This window comes from Ceratotherium simum, chromosome 4 (assembly GCF_057802395.1).
Source record: "Ceratotherium simum simum isolate JZ-2026a chromosome 4, ASM5780239v1, whole genome shotgun sequence".
NCBI classification, from domain to species: Eukaryota; Metazoa; Chordata; class Mammalia; order Perissodactyla; family Rhinocerotidae; genus Ceratotherium; species Ceratotherium simum.
The window spans coordinates 18,037,359-18,054,150 of NC_141903.1; the positions used below are offsets into that span (position 1 = coordinate 18,037,359).

Genomic DNA, 16,792 nt, shown 5'->3' on the forward strand with positions numbered 1-16,792 from the left:
GTGTGCTCCTTGCATCAACCCTCCGTGCTAAAACAGGAGAGCTGAGAACAATCAGAGCTTTGCTCTTCTCCCTCTCAGCTCATCTGTTTTCTCTGTTTACTTATTCATTCACTTATGTATTCATTTATTCAACAAATACTGATTAATCACCTCCCTTTTTATATACTCTGCCTATTCCCAAAAGGATCAGAGGTGGCCTATGGGATCAAACATAATGCAAAACAGGGAAGCCAGGGATAAAAACAGAAAGGGAGGAGGAGACATTGCCACCAGCTCCAGCGTGGTTGGAATTTGGCCCTTGGATCTATTCCAGCAAAAGAGAGATTTGATGTATTTCTGAGTTTTTGCTTTCTCCCCAACCAAAACATGCAAATTTGTGTGCAGAGTATAGAACTTCTCCTGCAACTAAATACATTTATTGAGCAGCCAGTGGAATGCTTTGTTCTTGTATGCAAATGCTTGCAGAATAAATGAAAGAATGAATTCACTGCCTCCCAAATTTTAGTCATTTGCATGCCATCTTTCAAATTTTTGCTTAATTACGTGATTTATTTATTTCGTAGTTTTTTAAAAATTAGCTTTAAAATTTATTTTTTAAAAATACTTTATTCTTCTATAAATGGTTTTGTGTGTGTGTGTGTGTGTGAAAGGAAGATCAGCCCTGTGCTAACACCTGCCAATCCTCCTCTTTTTTTGCTGAGGAAGACTGGCCCTGGGCTAACATCCATGCCCATCTTCCTCCACTTTATATGTGGTGCCGCCACAGCATAGCCTGACAAGAGGTGCGTCGGTGCGCGCCCGGGATCTGAACCGGCGAACCCCGGGCCGCTGCAGCAGAGCGCACACACTTAACTGCTTGCACACACCGGGCTGGCCCCTCCATAAATGGGATTTTATATCAATTGCCATAGCTAGGAAATAATAATAAAATAAACATAATTTAAAAATAACATTGCATTCCAAGTAAACAATGGCATCTACCTAAAACTGAGTTGTGGTTTCTTCCTTTGTGTTACAAGAGAGATTAGGATGTGTTAAGGATGTAAATCACACTAGCACTGAATTGAAGTAGCCAATTCTTTCGATTATATCAATACAAAAGGAAACTAAAAAGGAAAAATCTCATTACGGATATCAGTGTGATATTACTACTTTTAAGTAGCGTCTTGCATTATCTCACACTGCCCAAAACCCTTTTACATATCATCCGCCCACCTTCGTAAAGGTTTATCAATTAACTGAAGCTGAAATTTATGGGATAGAGTTTCTCTCCTATCTGGAAGATATGAAAGCTCCTAGCTCTTACCACATTGGGTGATTTCAACAAGCGCAACATCAAGCCACCCTCTCCAACACCCTTTGCTACCAACAAAGAATTGTTGCAATATGGTTAACCCCAGAACAGAGTATGCGTGTCTCTGTGAGGAGTTAATAGTCCAAATAAGATTTTGGAAGACTTGGTTGTGTTTGGCAGCAATGAATTATGCTTATTTAACAATATTAGGTTGCTTATAAACCGTATGCTGGACAGCCAATGAACTATTAGTGAATTTGGAAAGTCTTAAATTCAAGAATATTTCCATTCACTTACTAGGATGTCCTAGTTTCAAGGTGCCTAGATTTGGATCCTAATTTCTTCTTCTCCTTCTCTAATGTACTCATCTACTTTCTTTCATATCAGTGATATGTATCAATAAGCAGAATTATCTTTGAGGGGTAGAGATACTTCAAGAGGTGCCAGTGACATTCAACGTGGATACCAGCAATGGCACCTGATTTTAACATGATTTTAGTGGGCATCCAGTTTGGTTCTGTTTGTCTGCTTTGACAGATTGGATGGTCTGCTCCAATTCAGAATCACCACTTTCTCTTCTCTCTTGATATCGGTTGAATTGAGTCTCCCCAAATTCCTATGTGAGTCCTAACCCCAGTACCTCAGAATATGGCCTCATTTGGAAATAGAGTCATGAAGATGTAATTAGTTAAGATGAGATCATACTGAAGTAAGTGGGTTCCTAATCCCGTATGACTGGTGTCCTTATAAAGGAGAAATGTGCCCATAGAGACACGCACAGAGGGAGAATGCCATGTGAACATGAAGACAAGAATCAAGATGATGTGTCTATCAGCCAAGGCAAATCAAAGACTGCCAACAAAACAGCAGAAGCGAGGAGAGTGGCATGGACCAGATTCTCCCTCAGCCCTCAGAAGGAGCCAGCTCTGCCAACACATTAATCTAGTACTACTAGCCTCCAGAACTGTGAGACAATAAATTCTGTTAAGCCACCTAGTTTACGGTACTTTATTATAGCAACCCTAGCAAACTAATACATCTCTCTCCACCAACTCCACTGAAAGAGGGAAGCGTTGGAAACTTGGCACCACTCTACTTTCTAAAAACTGCTGTCCCTTACTCGAAGAACAAATCTCATCACTGTCATTCCATATACCACACGTGCAAATGTACGCTTGACTCAGAAGAGTCTTCTGCATTTTCAAGAAAAACAAGTGACCCTTTTATTAAAGAACTTGCCCTTGATTTGGGTGTAGTCGTTTAGCTGATTGGTTAATGAAACCATTTACCTAATTTCAGAGAACAAGCAAAAGCTTTATCTGTCTTTTTTAATATGGTGAAATTTTCTGGTAGAGCCTCAAGGGAAAAGTATCACTAATTACTTAAATGACATTTAGTCTACTGATTGTTGGACTATATAAACACTACTGATGTAACATAAGAAAGTAGCCATAGCTACTCTAACTTTTAATATGCTTAATGTAAAGGGCCTGGGGTTTTTAGTCAGTAATTTTTTTTGTGTGTGTGTGAGGAGATCAGCCCTGTGCTAACATCCGCCGCCAATCCTCCTCTTTTTTTTGCTGAGGAAGACGGCCCTGGGCTAACATCTGTGCCCATCTTCCTCCACTTTATATGGGACGCCGCCACAGCATGGCTTGCCAAGCAGTGCGTCGGTGCGCGCCCGGGATCCGAACCAGCGAACCCCGGGCCGCCGCAGCGGAGCGCGCGCACTTAACCGCTTGCGCCACCGGGCCGGCCCCTAGTTAGTAATTTTTTAAATCCTTTAACATATGGCCTCTTATTTTGGTTTTTGTGTCTATTTGTTTTGATAATTTGGAAAGTTTATACTTATGTTCTAGTAATTATTTTAACTATAATATTAGTAACTATTAATCCTGTTTAAATAGTATCTATCAACTTTCTGTTATAAGCAATGATAAAACTAGTGTATTTTCTCTCTTCCTCTTTATTCTAACACCCAGTTTTAGTTTACAGTATTATCTTTGCTAATGTTTCCTTTTGTTCTGTTATACTTCTTAGTGCTCAAGCCATCATTCTCAGCTATAAAATGTGAGAAAATAGCTGTATTTATACCACCTGTCCTCATTTATCCCTCTGCTCCTCCCAATTTTTGTCAGTTAATAAAGTGTATATGCTGCTCTGAAATCACTATCCTTGCATGACATTTAGTCTCAGTCCAATAGTTAAATAGATTCAGTCCTCACCACAAGTCTTTTTGCTGTAATTTTTATAATCATAACATATATGGATGGACTGAAGTTTGTCCTCCAATAGGTTTTTCAATAAAGACTCTTAGGAACAATATTCCTTAAATTCTTGCATGTTCAAAAATGCAATAGATAGTTTGGCTGGGTAGAAAGTTCTCAGGCCATATTTTCTGTTCCTGAGAATTTTGTAAACAACGCTGCCTGTCTTTCAGCATTTGCTGAAGCTATGTCCCCACCTTGTCCAGCACTGGAATTGTTTTCTTTTGGCTGCCCAAAGGATTCCCTCTGTATCTTTGACATCCAGTAACTTGACCAGGATACATCATCATATTGGCCATTTTGTGTCACTTGTTTCCTGGAATATAGAGTGCCCTTTGAAACTACATATTCAAGTCTCTATGTCTGAAAATTTGTCTTTAATCATAATTCTTAATATTTGCTTTAGTTGCCTATTTCCATTTTCTTCATCAGAGGCTCTGATTATATACATCTTGGATAACCCCATCTGTCTTTGATACCACTAATTTCTCTCACTAATCCTTTTGAACTTGCTTTTCTATTCCTGTCTTCTGTGGTTTACTGCATTTATGGCCATTTTTGTTCTCCCTCGTGTTGCTTCTCATTTCAGATTCATTTCTGTGTTGGCTTCACTTTTATCTTCCATTTCTTTCCTTAGACCAACTAGCTCTACTATTTTTTTCCTTTCATATTCTTACAACACTTCTCTAGGCTTCAGAATTCTGACTTGATCTTGGATTTTAGTGATGATTGCTTCATGAGGTGGTTTTGTTGTGCTGTGCACACAGTGAAAACTTGGTCATAATTTTATATTCTTCATGGCAATTTTTTTTTATTGAGTGTTCATTATTTTTCACTTGTTTTTCCTGGTTCATTCCCCTTTTGTTCTTCATAGTATCTGTCTATAAAAGTGACAATTTTTATGATGTTTCCTTTGTGATTACTCGTCTTTGAATAAGATTCCTTGTTTCTAAGCCAGTTAATTTGCAGGAGGATTTTATGAAGGAAGTGCTAGGGGGAATTTTAAATGGAGGATTTTAGAAGTTTTTTCAGACTTTTCTTTCCCCAACTGAAAGAAATTGGCAATTATAGAACTATTTTCTGTCCTGCAGGTACTTTTGTCCTTGAAATCAGGCTTTTGTATGATTTTTATATTTAGTCCTGCTCTCTCAGCTTCTCTTAACCAAACAGGGAGTAGGGGTGAGATGATAAATGATAGTAGTCTAGGAGATGAACTGTATTATCCAATTCTCATATTGATGGGAAAAAATGAGAGCTGTTAGATATGGCACCTGCATTTACAGTTGGGTTGGGTTGAGTAGAGTAATAATGACAACTGTCATTGAGAATTTATGCCAGATGTGTATACACACACACACGGGATATAGATATATATAGACAGAAGGAATGGATAATGATCATGTAAAGTAAACATTATTTTGCTTATTTTTCAGAAGAAGAAGCTAAAGGTAAGAGATTAAGTAGCTTTCTAAGGTCAAACAACCAGTAAACGGTGGCAGAAGTGAAATTAGAACCAAGTCTGTGTGAATCAATTCCGATGCTCACTCATAACCTCACTGACTCCAGTGGTTGATACAGAGTTAACCCTTATAGAAATTACTTAGCTTCCCTGTTTAATTAATGCAATTGAATAATTATAGATTGGGTATGCACCAATATGTCCCTGGCTTCATTCACTATTGAGCGCCCCAAATCTTGACTCTCTTAATCTGCATAGGTATAACAGTAGGAATTCCAGGATTCTCCTCACCAAATATTCCTGGGAATCCAAAGGCATGCTTAATGTGTAATCCCAATGAATCCTAGTCCTCATCAATTTGTAGGTCTTAGAGAAGGTCATTTACCTTCCCAAATCTTAGAGTAATGTCATGTAGTTGGATTTGTCAAGAGGAGAAAGACTTTTCTCTATAAATTTATGATAATCTAAACTCTGACTTCCAGATCAGAGATATAATTATGCCTTTTATTGTGAGAAAAAAAATTTAAGACAGTGTGTTTTCATATTGAAACATGAATTTGTTTCTGATCGTATATGGTCATATGCCTTAGAAATGAGGTTCTTTTTGGAAAATATGCAAGGGTTTTTTGTTATGCTTTGTTTTTGTCTTAAGAAAATCATAAAATTCACAGCAGTGTTTTCAGCAAGTGAAATGTTGAGTGCAGGTGGGGAAATTGAGTAGTCTCATTGTAAACCCTGTGATGATGTTTACTTGTAAATTTAAATGAGAGAGAAAGAGTAAATGGGATCAAGTGGACTGTAGGTTTTCTCTGAAATAATAACCAACTATTCAGCATGTTCAAGTTGATCAGGAAGCCGGAAGAATTTGGACAAAAAGGTCAAACAAGCACTGACTCTTTGTGCAAAATTAGCCACTACTCCACCCCAGATATGGTGGTGGTCTGGCAGCTTCTCTTGATGAGAAAAGGCTGTTGTGGTTTTTGTACAGAAGTTTCAGAGGGCAGGCCAGGCATGTCTGTGCCTCAGGCTTAATCCTCCTCTAGCCTTGGAACGCTGAGATGCTCAGGATTCGGTTGATTTTCACAGCCCTTAGAGATATCACCCATTAGCTCTGTTAAATGGCATGTGTGCAGTGAAGTACATGCCATTTAACATGTATTTCCAAATACATACAAAGCCATAAAGTGTACTTGAGAACCTCTAATATGAGGAGTAATAGTGCCATGTACCTTGAGTTCTAACATGTCGGCAATTATACACTGCATTGTAAATTAAATAATAGCATTTGGGGATTTAAAATATCTCATTAAAGGTACATATCAAGCATGAGATGCACCACAATTTCAGAAACATTAGTATGTGAAAAAGTGATAATATATGGTATATGACCTTTGATCTTATGAAACTAATTTGAATGGATTGTTCCCAAAGAATTTTCCAGAAAAAAAAAAAAGCTACCAAAGATAGTGGAATATTAATCACTGCTGAGGCTGATAGAAAATCAAACATGGGCCTGTCATCCTACAATCTTTGGCCCAATTCAAAATTAATTACAATGTAGAATTGTGGGGAGGGCCACTTACAGACATACAGTTGGGGAACCTTTATCTGATGTTACCGATGTAATTGCAGAGATGGGATCCGTACCCTGCACAGGCACCAAAAGTCAGGGTAGACCCTAGAAAAAGCTCTGGATAGTGATATAGAGAATACACAAGAAGTAAGGTGTAATTCCTGCAGAAAAATTACTTACATTTTAGTGGGAGAGAATAACTAATGCAACAGCTTATGTTGCAAGCAGTCTGTGATTAGGAGTTAAATTGTGTTTGTGATTATAAAGAATCCCAAAGGAAGTGAATCAATGAGAATAAAGAAATTTGGCAAGGCTTCTTGGAGAAAATGTAAAAGACAGGTGTCTCTAGAAATAAAAATCAGCATTCAGTTCCACAAACATATGTGTGTTGCCCATGATGTGCTAGGAACTACAGTAGGTGCTATTTCTGTTCTTTTTTTATTTCATTTCCCACACATATATTATTTTATTATGACTGTCATAACAGTGGTTAACCTTTATTTAGAGCTCAAAGAGTATCACAAACTCGATATGCATTATCTATGAATTAGGCGATGGTGTTGTCCCCATGTTACAAGCGAGGTCATTAAGGCTTAAAGAGGTGAAGAAACTTGCCTGAGGTCACACAGCTAGTAAAAAGTCAGAATTCCAACCCAGAACTGTTTAACGTAAAAGCTGTAGCTCCTAACCACGACCATATACTATCTCTTCGGCCTCCTTTGAAATTAGACCGGTGACAATTTCCTTTTTGTGTGTGTGAGGAAGATCAGCCCTGAGCTAACATCTGATGCCAATCCTCCTGTTTTTTTGCTGAGGAAGACTGGCCCTGAGCCAACATCTGCGCCCATCTTCCTCCACTTTATATGGGACGCCGCCACAGCATGGCCTGCCAAGCGGTGCATCAGTGCACGCCGGGGATCCGAAACTGTGAACCCCGTGCCACTGAAGTGGAGCGTGCGCACTTAACTGCTTGCACCACTGGGCTGGCCCCAACAATTTCTTAATTAAGAATTTGTGCTGCATTTAAGTCTCTGATTTTCCTCAAAAAGTGACTTTGTAGAAAACTAATTTTGCCAGATTCCACAATACCTTCAGCTATATCATTAAATTCCCAAATCCATAATAGCCAAAGTTCATGTGAGTTGAAATTAAAAAGAAAATCAGAATAATTCATGCCCGGCCACAGTGTTGGGGGTGCGTGGGGAACATGTGCTATGAAATCACAAAGAGCAATGATAGGTTATTTTGGGATTTGTGGCATTTAAAAATTCAAACATTGAAAACCAAGAATATGAAACAGTTTATAGTAGTTTCTTTTAATTGAAACTTCATGAGAGAAATGATCCTGACCGTCTGTGGTGATAAAGGTGATGACAGTGGCCTTGGCACAAATCAAGCTAACAATTATATATGGGCTATCTATATGTGCAAAGGAAGGGAATGAGCGTTGATTAAATGCCAGACAACAATGGAATACTACTCAGCCATAAGAAACAATGAAATCTAGCCATTTGTGACAACATGGACGGACATTGAGGGTATTATGCCAAGTGAAATAAGTCAGAGGGAGAAGGTCAAATACCGTATGATCTCACTCATTAAGTAGTAGATCATAACAACAAACAAACACATAGAGACAGAGATTGGATTGGTGGTTACCAGAGGGGAAGCGGGGAGGGAGGTGGGTGAAAGGGATAATTAGGCACATGTGTGTGGTGATGGATTATAATTAGTATTTGGGTGGTGAACATGAGAACATGATGTAATCCATGCAAAAATAGAAGTATAATGATGTACATCTGAAATCTATACAATGTTATAAACCAATGTTACCACAATAAACAAAAATAAATAAATGCCAGTGTTCTAAGAATACGTAATATTTTGCATGTTAAGAGTGTATATGAAAGCAATTATCCTGATATAAACCATAGTGAATCAATCTTTTCTTCTATCTCCAGAAATGAGATTTTTCTTTATCTTTGTCATTACAGATATCAACATAAGTTATTTAGAAGAAGAAAAGCAAGACCATTTCCAGAGTTGGTATTCCTGTGTTTGGTAAGTTTCTATTCTTAGATATTTCCTTCCATGAGGTTGCATCTTAAATACGACTATAATATATACTTATTTGGGGTGACTATTTAGAATCCCTGACCTCTTTCTGATTAGATAACCCCCTTTTCTTGTTAGTACTGCATTCCATGAGGTTAGAAGAGATGACTTTGCCACAGAGAATGTACATGAGCTGGTGAATCAGAGTATCCACCCCTGTGGCAACAGTGATTGGTCCTGGGATGAGCACTCAATTCAATCTGAACCAATTAGAGGCTTTCCTGGGACTTTGGCATAATAAAATGCGTTAGGAAGGATTTTCTATTGGGGCTTCTAGGCTGAGTCAGTATGTGTGTCTGGAGTTTCCAAAGGCCGTCTGGCCCACCAAATGGAGAAATCCAGTCTAAAACACAAAAGGAGAGAGCTGATGACATGGTTGGAGCCCTTGGATCTCTGGACATTCCAGTTCTGTGAGCGAATGAATTCCCCTTTTAGCTTAAGTAGTTTGAGTTGGGCAGAAAACCGTTGGGTAGGAATACAGTGCTTACAGTGACCTCATTGAGACAGTGTGAAGTGGCAGAAGTACACTGGATTAGGAGTTATAAAATAGTCTTGATGTTGACGTTGACTCGTGACCTCGAGCATACTTTCTAATCTCCCTGAGTCTGTTTCCTTTATCAGTGATAGGATCACATGAAATCCGAGGCCCTATTTTGTCTTCTGTTTTTATTCCAAGTTCCATTGCTTTGACTTTATTAATTCATAGTTATCTCTCACCTAGGAGTCATAGGGAAAGGTGAGCCATACACACTGCTTACTAGCACATCTACCTAGGGCAAGGCTTTTATTTCTAGATGAAGACCACATCTGTCTGTTCCCCCCACATCACTGTTCCCAGGTCTCACTCCACCTCTATCCCAAGCAGCTACCTTGCAAATATGTGTTGCTAAACAGCCCCAGGGCCTGCACAACAATACACATTTGGCTCTGAGAAAAATCCATCCCTTCCACCGGGAAAATCAACTTGAGTACTTGCATTCAATGAATAGAAAATCATGTACGAAGACCACTGTGCGATGTTGCTTATTTAATGTCTTTATTTTTTTCTTTATATTCCTCTAACACCTATTTCCATCAATGATTTCTGCACAAATGCACAATGAAAACTTCTAATTCTTTTGAAAAGGGGATTCACATCTATTACACTCAAACATAATAGACTCTGAGACTAGAAATTCCATTTTAACTAGCATCGATATCTTAATTCTGCTGAATGTTCTGTACTATTTGTCATTTACCTCCTGAATCAAGTCAAAAGTATTACATATAGAGATTGGCATGTCTTTTGAATTTAACTGTGTACAGATTATTAAAATTCTACAATTTTAGAAAAACCTGAGATTCATCGTATTGACATTCTCCTATGGGGCAAGCTGCCCAGGAAGAGTCCCAGTTCTGAGCGTGTTCTAAAATAAAGATTAAGCCTCATACTAAGGCCAAAATCTTGCTTGAAATTTAAAAGATGTCACTATAACTTACTGGATACCGACGTAAACAAGACCAGTGCTACAGTTAGGCAAGTGAGTTCTTTTAGTTGGCTCCTGTTACAACTACGTGTCATCAACAGAATTTACCTCCAATGTACCCAGATATTAAAAGATGTGTATCATTAAGTGTGAATAACCGCCATTTGTAAGTTCTGTAGATATTTTTATATCCTGCTTTATATAACTCTTATAAGATCCTAGATGTACACAGAAATATTTGTGACTTGCATATAGTTGTTTTTTTTTTAATCCTAGACTAGTGCCTCCTTAGCAATAAGTTTTTTGGGGACCTCTAGTTAATTTGCCAGGTAAGCAGAGAGACCTTGGACGCCCAATAGCTATGTCAATGAGTTTGACATTCTCTAAAACTACAACTTTCAACTTCTAAAATCCTCTTCTAAATCCCCTAAATGATCAATGACATACTTAAGTTAAATATGCTTGCAGAATTCTATAGTTTCCCTTTTACCAATTATACTTAAGGAGAAACCTTTGCTCCTGTTCAGAATAAACCACCAGTGTCAAACATATGTGATGATTCAGTGGGAGGAGCATTGGGCTAGGACATCCTTTACCTCTGTCACTTCTTTTTGCTTGGACTATTAAGGTAGTCTCCTAACTGACTGCTCTGGGTTCAGTGTTTTCCCTTGATGATTTATTCTAATATCAAATGTATTTTCCAAACTGATAGCTGCCCCCAATCACCATTCCAATTAAAAACTTCCCATTGGCTGCTTGTTGCCTCTAGGATTAATAATGATAGTAATAACATTAATACTTATGAAAGCCAACACTTACTGGATTTACTCTATGCTAGTCACTATGTGAAGCACTTTACATACATTTTCTCATTTGATTTTCACCGTAACTCTCCAAAAGTTCATGGTTGTGGAAACCAAGGCTCAATGAGGTTAGGTAATTTATCCAAGATCACATAGCTAGTATGTGATGGAACTAGGATCTAAACTCAGATCTATCTGACTAAAGATTGTACTATTAGCTATGATACTATTCTCTCTCTTCTTCCTAATGAGATGCAGCTTCATTGGCCAGTCTTTCATAAAGTGGAAACCCTTCATTTGTTCTCATAAATCTCTTGATAGTCTAACGCATACCCTCTTCTCTCTCTCGGTTTTCTTTTCATTGTCTTTAAAAAGTCATATTCCAGGGCCAGCCCCGTGGCTTAGGGGTTAAGTGTGCGCCACTCCGCAGCTGGTGGCCCGGGGTTCAGATCCCGGTCAAGCACTGACGCACCACTTCTCTGGCCATGCTGAGGCCATGTCCCACATATAGCAACTAGAAGGATGTGCAACTAAGACATACAACTATCTACTGGGGCTTTGGGGAAAAAAAGGAGGAGGATTGGCAATAGATGTTAGCTCAGAGCCAGTCTTCCTCAGCAAAAAGAGGAGAATTAGCGCGGATGTTAGCTCAGGGCTGATCATCCTCACAAAAAAAAAAAAAAAGTCATATTCTATCTTTCAATTCTTTAGTTTTCCTTTTCTTCCAACTTTTCTGCTTTTGCTTTTCCTTTCAGCTTTATGTACTTGCACCCATTCTCTGCATCTTCAGTCATTCAATGAACAAGTCACTATTGTTAAGCGCTTGCTGATTGGTCGTTATCTCTGTCTTTCATAAACTCACTGACTAGTAAGGGCACTAGATATGGGGGTGGGATCTATTCCACAGTAGAAATAGCTGCAAAAGATGAAAGTGACCCTATTCCAGTGCCTAGCACTCAAAAAAAGTATTGGTAAAGAATCAAAGTCCTAATCTCTTTATTAAATCTTATCTCTCATCTTCTGGGGTGGATAATCTTATTTCTCACAGGTAAATTATAAACTGAGCATAAAACAAAGTCCTGTGTTTCTTTTGTACCACTTCCACTCATAGCTTAGGTATAGGTATGTAGTAAATATTTGGTATGTTCTTGCCTAACAAGCATGTGTGTATAAGCTATGTTTTATGTCCTGCCCAATTTTTCCAAGGAATTTCTTTGTGGAATGTATGTATTAAGTAATATAAATGTCTATATTGGCAAGTATATTTCCAAATATATAGAAGGTTATTGTGCTGAAGGAGAAAGAACACTGGAATAGGGATAGGAATTTAAGAATCAAGACTAAGAGTCGGGGGCCGGCCCGGTGGCTTAGTGGTTAAGTGCACGCGCTCCGCTGCTGGCGGCCCGGGTTCGGACCCCGGGCACGCACCCACGCACTGCTTCTCCGGCCATGCTGAGGCCACGTCCCACATACAGCAACTAGAAGGATGTGCAACTATGACATACAACTATCTACTGGGGCTTTGGGGGAAAATAAATAAATAAATAAATAAAATTAAAAAAAAAAAAAGACTAAGAGTCGGGCCGGCCCTGTGGCTTAGTGGTTAAGTGCGTGTGCTCCGCTGCTGGCGGCCCAGTTCAGATGTGGGGGCGCGCCCCGAGGCACCGCTTCTCTAGCCATGCTGAGGCCGCGTCCCACATACAGCAACTAGAAGGATGTGCAACTATGACATGCAACTATCTACTGGGGCTTTGGGGAGAAAAAGGGGAAAAAAAAAACAGAGGAGGAGGATTGGCAATAGATGTTAGCTCAGAGCTGGTCTTCCTCAGCAAAAAGAGGAGGATTGCCATGGATGTTAGCTCAGGGATGATCTTCCTCACACACACACACACAAAAAAACACTAAGAGTGCTGAAAGATGTATGCCATTTGATAAATATCTTCTCTGAGGATAGAATTAATGATATCTGCCTTATTGGCTCCATAGAATTATGTTAAGCGAATTGGGTAAGTGACATGAAAGGCTTTATAGTCTATACCAGTGATTCTCAAAGTGTGGTTCGAGGACCCCTAGCGGGTTTACTATATCAGAGTTCAACCAGAGAAACGGAACCAGTAGGAGATATAGATTAAGAGACTTATTGCAAGGAATTGATTTACATGATTGTGGGGTTGGTGAGGCAAGTGTGACACCCACAGGATAGGCCATCAGGCAGGCCAGGCTGGAATTCTCAAGCATAAGCTGAAGCTGCTATCCGCACATGGAATTTCCTCCTCTTTTCCAGGAAAGACACAGCTCTGCTTCTAAGGCCTTTCCACTGATTGAATCAGGCCCATCCAGATTATCTAGGATAATCTCTTCTATTTAAAGTTGACTGATTATAGACTTTAACCACACCTACAAAACACCTTCACAGCAACACCTAGACTGATGCTTGATTGAATAACTGGGACTGTAGCCTAGCCAAGGTGATACATAAAACTAACCATCACAGTCACCAAAACTCTTTCAGGGGGCACATGAATCTTTCCTTTTCCATCTATGAATGAGGCTGGATTTTTCTTCATATACTTTAAACGGAGCAACATAGTACAACAGAGTGAATGCATAAACAGACATGAAAATCCAGCTGTCTTCTACTAATCCAAATACTAAAGAGATTTAGAAAGATTCCCACTAATTTTTTGTTTTGGAAAATCTAGTTATTTTTCATGAAAATGTTACATATTAATATGTAATCAATATATTCTTAAATCATTATTTTAGAATTTTCTAATTTTAAGTTTCTGATACAGTCAATATAGATGGAAATAACACAAACAAAAATTTATCAGGATCCTAAATAATTTTTAAGAGTGTAAAGGAACTCTGATTCCAAAAGGATTGAGAACCACTATCCTACACAAGTGTAATGATTATAGAAACTTACCTTTATCAGTGAAACAAACACCTCAATAGTTATCCTGATATTTGGCATAAATCATTGCAAATGACTTCTATTACACAGCATGAAGTAGATAATATAAAAACTTGGCCTTACTTTATGAATATCAAAATGATCTAATCTGTTCCTCCTCATGCATTGATTTAAACAAATTATTATTCAAAGAATCACAAGCTCCTTTTGTGATCTCCTAATGACTTGACCTGATGCTATAAATACCTATTTAAATTTTGGCTATAAATACTTTCAACATCAATATTCAGTATTTTATTCTAAAACTTATTTTTTGCAGATCTCAGTAAGTTATCCCTGCCAAGTTTCCTTACATGACGGTCAAAATGTTTATTTGGGGGATATTTTTATTCATGTTTTATATACTAAAAATTGGTAAGCTAACAAAGTGGGCAAGAAGGGAGTTCTGGTGACTTTCTATCCCACTGGGTAAACTTTGAGTTATTCTTTACTATTTAGTCATCTTTTGATTAACCAGAAAAATTGAAGGAAAGTAAGTCATGGAAACATCAAAAATCATGATTAAAACAAAAATGGCCAAAAGATGGTACAAAATTGATTTGAAGAAAATTAATCTAGGCGAAAGTGCATATCATATTCCAAAACACATTATCATTATATAGTGTCACTCCAAAGAGTAAAGTAAAAGGAGTAGTATAAGTATAATCTTTTAAGATAGAAGTTGCAAACTAGGATTGCTGCAGGGCCCAGGCGGGTAAGGTAACCTCCTGAAGCAGTCCAGATGAGGCATGGGGATACTTGTGCCCTGTCCGAAGGGGGTGGCCATCATTTAGCAATGGCCAACTCTTGACTTGTAGGAATGTGTACCCATGGTTGTCATTTCCTTGGCTTGCTCCAGAAAAAAAGAATCTGCATTACTATGAGAAATATCCTAATGTTTAAATGTTGCCAACTAATCTAAAATTCAAGTCTGTGCAGGCCAAACAAAATATTCCTGCAGATTATTACCACTGTGTAACATCTGATTTAGGAACAGTGAATATCATATAAATTGCTTGAAGACAAAGGACCAAGAAGTTACCATCCACTGAGGTAGTCTATAGTGCTGTTGTTTTTCAGCTGAGCCTGTCCCTGCCCCATCAATACTATTTAGTATAAAGGCTCCTCGTCATTATTTTGTCTTTGCTTTCTAAGATTACTTCAGAAATCAAATCAATTGGTGGAGATCCAGACTGAGATGGCACACTCCCTCAAATTGCTCATCTTTGAAAGTTTGCTCAACGTCTACCTGGAGGAAAAGGCAAGCTTAGGTTGGGGAAGAGTAGACAAGACTCACCAAACTCGCCTAGTTTACTCAGTGATCAGTCCTGCAGTTATCCTAGCCGATCACCACAGGAGTCCAGGAAACATCTAAGGCAGGATTTCTCAGCCTCAGCACTTCACATTTTGGGCCAGGTAATTCTTTGCATGAGAGGATGTCCTGTACAGTGTAGGATGTTTAGCAGCATCCTTGGGCTATACCCACTAGAAGCCAGTAGCACCACCAACCAAGTTTGACAATCAAAGATGTCTCCAGATATTGTCAAAAATCCCCTGGGAGGCAAAATCATCCCTTGTTGAGAACCACTGATCTAGGAGTATTCACGCAAGCCCCTTGGGGGGTCTCGCACCTCTTCTCAGGATGCTTACACTATACTCTTCCTAAGAGGAGTTCTGGTAAATGAAATGTGTTCCATCATGTTTCATTTCCAGAGATTTTTGATGCCCTGGGCAACTGCCCTGCTGTCCATCCCCTTACCTCAGTCTTGAAGGAACGAGTTTTGTGACTAATCTCTCCTATTAGCAACTTCTCCTCAAGTTTTTGTTATTTGCTCAGGGCTTCTTCCAACCCTTGCTCATTAATCCTGTATTAATGTTTGCATCTAATTAACCAGCTAAAAGGCTTCAAGTTACTTTCCACTCCAAGTACTTAAAACATCATTTTCCTTGCTCAGTGAGGATTAATCTAGACCCTTGCCTTTCTCAGGACTAAAATTAAGACAATAAGCATTGACTTATCAAAGTGACCATAAGATTTTTCCTCACAACTTTTTCTGCTATATTTTGTTTGCAGAATTATATGACCCTGTTTTTTTCCTAATGGGAGTAATGATGTTGATCTGTTAAAGCTGTTGAGGAATTAAATGAGTCAGATTGTGTAGAGTGCTTAACACAGTGCTTGTTATCATACAGTGATAGTTATAACAATTACCACCAGTAAAATTGGCACAGCTTGTAGTAAATAACTGGTCTTAAGCTTATGAAGTTCATCCTGGTTTTGTGGTGCTAGTGGGATGAGATGGGGGCAAAAGCCTCTGTCAACAGTTGCTCCTTTAATTGGCAAGTTTGGGCAGAAAGAATATAAAGACTAAACATGACAAATTGTCTAAAAACCATAAATGAATAGCATTGCAGTCAATGAGAAATGCGAATATATACAAAATGCTCAATTCACTTAAGCGTAGAAAAATTGACTGCAGGAAATGAGAATTATTTAAACCTCTGTGACATGTGATCTTTTAACATGATATGTTAGGGAATTCCAGCAACCAGGCAACAGAAACATGGCCTCTCTAACAAAAACTGAACACAGCATTTCATATCTATTATTTGTTATTAGGATTCTAATTAGCCAGATAGCGGCATTTAATTCCAGCATCATGATACAAATAACTTGCCACATGCCTGTTAGTATTTACGATTTCTAAGCAGCTTGGAAAATGAGGCTGTGCTTTGAGGACTCTCTATCAATTGATCAGAATGACAAAAGATATTCTAGACTCTCTTGTCTGAAAATTGTATGTACCTCTCTGTTGGGGAAGTGGCGAGGGGAAAAAGTGCTGGTCTTAGGAGTGAGGA

The 16,792-nt window shown here is 38.6% G+C and overlaps 1 protein-coding gene across 2 annotated transcripts in view; it reads left to right on the forward strand.

Annotated features, from left to right (window-relative positions):
- Nucleotides 1–16,792, forward strand: part of ATP10B (ATPase phospholipid transporting 10B (putative)) — a 300,183-nt gene that overhangs the window by 39,500 nt on the left and 243,891 nt on the right. For both annotated transcript variants that reach the window (XM_087429455.1, XM_087429456.1), the window contains exon 2: nucleotides 8,588–8,654. The gene's annotated coding sequence lies outside the window, so the exon portion shown is untranslated. The remainder of the gene's footprint in view (nucleotides 1–8,587; nucleotides 8,655–16,792) is intronic.